The sequence below is a fragment of the Meleagris gallopavo genome, chromosome Z, assembly GCF_000146605.3.
Source record: "Meleagris gallopavo isolate NT-WF06-2002-E0010 breed Aviagen turkey brand Nicholas breeding stock chromosome Z, Turkey_5.1, whole genome shotgun sequence".
In the NCBI taxonomy this organism is placed as follows: domain Eukaryota; kingdom Metazoa; phylum Chordata; class Aves; order Galliformes; family Phasianidae; genus Meleagris; species Meleagris gallopavo.
The window spans coordinates 42,438,492-42,441,363 of record NC_015041.2 but is presented as its reverse complement, the minus strand read 5'-3'; the positions used below and the strand labels follow the sequence as shown (position 1 = coordinate 42,441,363).

Below are 2,872 nucleotides of genomic sequence, written 5' to 3'. Positions count from 1 at the left end.
GGGTATCAGTCATATGGTTGACTGTTAGCCCAGTGAATAGTATTTGGATGTTTCTCACTCACTGAATTCTGCATTTGTCAGAATGTTTGTCTTTACGGGATGTGAGCATATACATCGTGAAAACATCAGTATTCACAAGTGCTGAAGCTACTGTATTAAATACAAATGTACGTCAGCATTAGGTACTCAGGACATTTTTAACTTTACCATGCTATTTCAAACTCCAAATATATTTCAAAAGTAGAGATAGGTCATTAAACCCAGAGGTTGTTAAGTAGTGTTGCAATTTGATCAGAGTTCCCTCTGTCAGATAAAGAACCAATTCACAATTAGCAGGTAGTGTGGATAGCAGGCAAAATTTATTGGGTTTGGTAATTTATTCTGCTCCTGGTTTTGCTGGCTTCATCTTGGACTTAGTGCCAGAAAGTGCTGTAAATAAAATATAGAAAATATGTTTTATATATATACATATATAATATTTAAATGTAAGAAGAATTCTGAGGAGGCAGCTGCTTCTTTAGATGTCTTTGACTTTGTTCAGCCATGGAGGCCAGGTTGCCAAACTGTGTTTCTTTTCCCACTGCCAGCATGTATTTCTGGTCCGCTGCAGTGTGCAACAGTGTAAAATCCTCAGACCTGTTCGTCTTTACTTTCCTTTTAATTCTCTTGTGTTGCCTTTTTGTCTAAGTCCTCTGTTATCTTCTTACTTGCAGAATACTAGAACCTATCTTATTACCCAGACTAAGAATAGAAGCAGGTCACCTTGAAATGACTCTTCAGACCTTTAAAAAGCCAGTTCAAAACCACCATGTTCTTTCAGTAATCTATACTGATTGTCTGCCATTTATGTCTTGGATATAACCCCTAACTTTTCTTCCTTCCTTCCTTTTTTCCTCCTTCCCTCCTTCTTTTTCTTCTTGATTTCTTTCTTTCTTTCTTTCCTCACTTCTTTTTGTAACTTGCTTCATATCTTTTTCTTTCCTTTGCAGACTCTGTGGCCCTTCATGTCAACATTTTATACTCTGCATTTCCTGGCATCTGTATCTGTTAACACATCCCCTCCTTGTTTCAGATATTATATAACATACCCTCTTTTCCCCATCACTATCTCTGGTTTTTGTCTGGAGTAGAATAATTTGTCTAGCTTTCTATCTCAGTTTTGTCTGGAGTAGAATAATTTGTCTAGCTTTCTATCTCAGTTTTGTCTGGAGTAGAATAATTTGTTCACTAAACTATCTATTAGAATTTTTCTGCAATCCATATCTTTATTTGCTCAGTGTATAGTTTTCTCCTTAATGCTGATGGATTTAGAGAATTGCAAAGTATGTTGACCACAAGTCAGCCACCGAGACTCAGAAATTTTACTCAGAAAGTGGCTGTGCATCATAATCTGTTTATTTTATAGTTATCAAAGTTCTTCTGTACCACCCATATCTTTGGGAAGTTGACTGGAAAGCTTACTGGGAGCAGAGCTCAGATAGCAGCTGTGGTAGCTAGTGCTGACATTGTTCCAAAGGTCTTACTTCACAGTCTCCAAATGGGTAAGGGTTAGAAACTAAGTCAAGGAGGGTGCAGAATGCTAATTGTTTGGATCCTAAGATCCAAACAGTTTTTTCCTGATTCTCCATCATGGATGCTAAGTCTAAGCTATTTTCTGAACATTATAGTCAGGAACAAAATGAAACAATGGCCTTCCTTGAAAATGGAAAACTGCTTTACAAAAATACTGTTCAAAATAAAATAGCACCTCAACTATGCTGTCCTATATTTTGATGATATTGTATGTTGCATGGTATCCTACTGCTAAATGCAGTGCTGCCTTTTATAGGAAGAACCCCAGAAGCAGTTCTTGCACGTGTGCTTTGCTATAGATCTGGTCTAACAAACTCTCAGTTTCCAAAACATTAAGAAGACTTTCTGAACATCTGTTCTTTCATCATGCAAATACCCTGGTATAGTTACAGCTAATTCCCTCTGAATAATACTGCTATATTCAGGAACAGTGGCAGGACTCTCAAGCTACTAGTCTGTCCATATTCACAAAAACGTGAAGAATAATAGATTTTTACAGCTGTTGCTTTTGGCATCATTTCTGCAGATTAAACATGTCTTTTAATCATGTGGGGTTTTGTAATAGGACTTCTTTTAGGACTTTGTACTTGGTTTATTACGTAAGTTTTACTTGCAGTGTAGGTAGAAACTAAGGAGAGAGAAGTGATGAAAAAAGCATGATCTGCTACTTGCTGTGGGAAAACAGCATATCATTTTCAGTGCTTGTGTCCATGAATAGTGATGTCCTTGTGACTCAGCACTGCTATACGGGAAATTACTATTTAATTTTAAGGAGCATGTGTGCAACTGTTATGTTCACCAGAAATAAGACAGTACTCTATTTAAATCTGCAACAGATACGAGCTTTACCTTGTTCCTTATGTACTGTAAATTTTAATTACATAAAGATTCATTTGTAATAAGAAATATTTGCAACAGTTACCATTCAAATGGAGAAAAGAGCTCAGTGATATAATGCTTTATAAAGGTTACCTCTCACCTCTTTCCCCCAAGGCTCAGTACTGGGGCCACTTCTGTTGAACATCTTCATTGATGATCTTGAGAGGATTGAGTGCACCCTCAGTAAGTTTGTAGATGACACCAAGTTGGGAGGGAGTGTTGATCTGCCAGAGGGGAGAAGGGCACTGCAGAGGGACCTGGACAGACTGGATCGATGGGCCAAGGTTAACGGCATGAGTTTCAATAGGGCCGTGTGTCGGGTCCTGCAATTTGGTCACAACAATCCCAGGCTTGGGGAGGTGTGGCTGGAAAGCTGCCTGATGGAAAGGGACCTTGGTGTTCTGATGGACAGTCGGCTGAA

At 38.4% G+C, this 2,872-nt stretch overlaps 1 long non-coding RNA gene across 1 annotated transcript; it reads right to left on the bottom strand.

Annotated features, from left to right (window-relative positions):
- Positions 1–396: 396 nt before the first annotated feature.
- Positions 397–2,690, bottom strand: LOC104915172. The gene is made up of 2 exons (XR_796267.3): positions 2,552–2,690; positions 397–429 (listed from the first exon to the last, which is right to left on the bottom strand). It is a non-coding gene; the product is annotated as an uncharacterized LOC104915172 (long non-coding RNA).
- Positions 2,691–2,872: the final 182 nt, after the last annotated feature.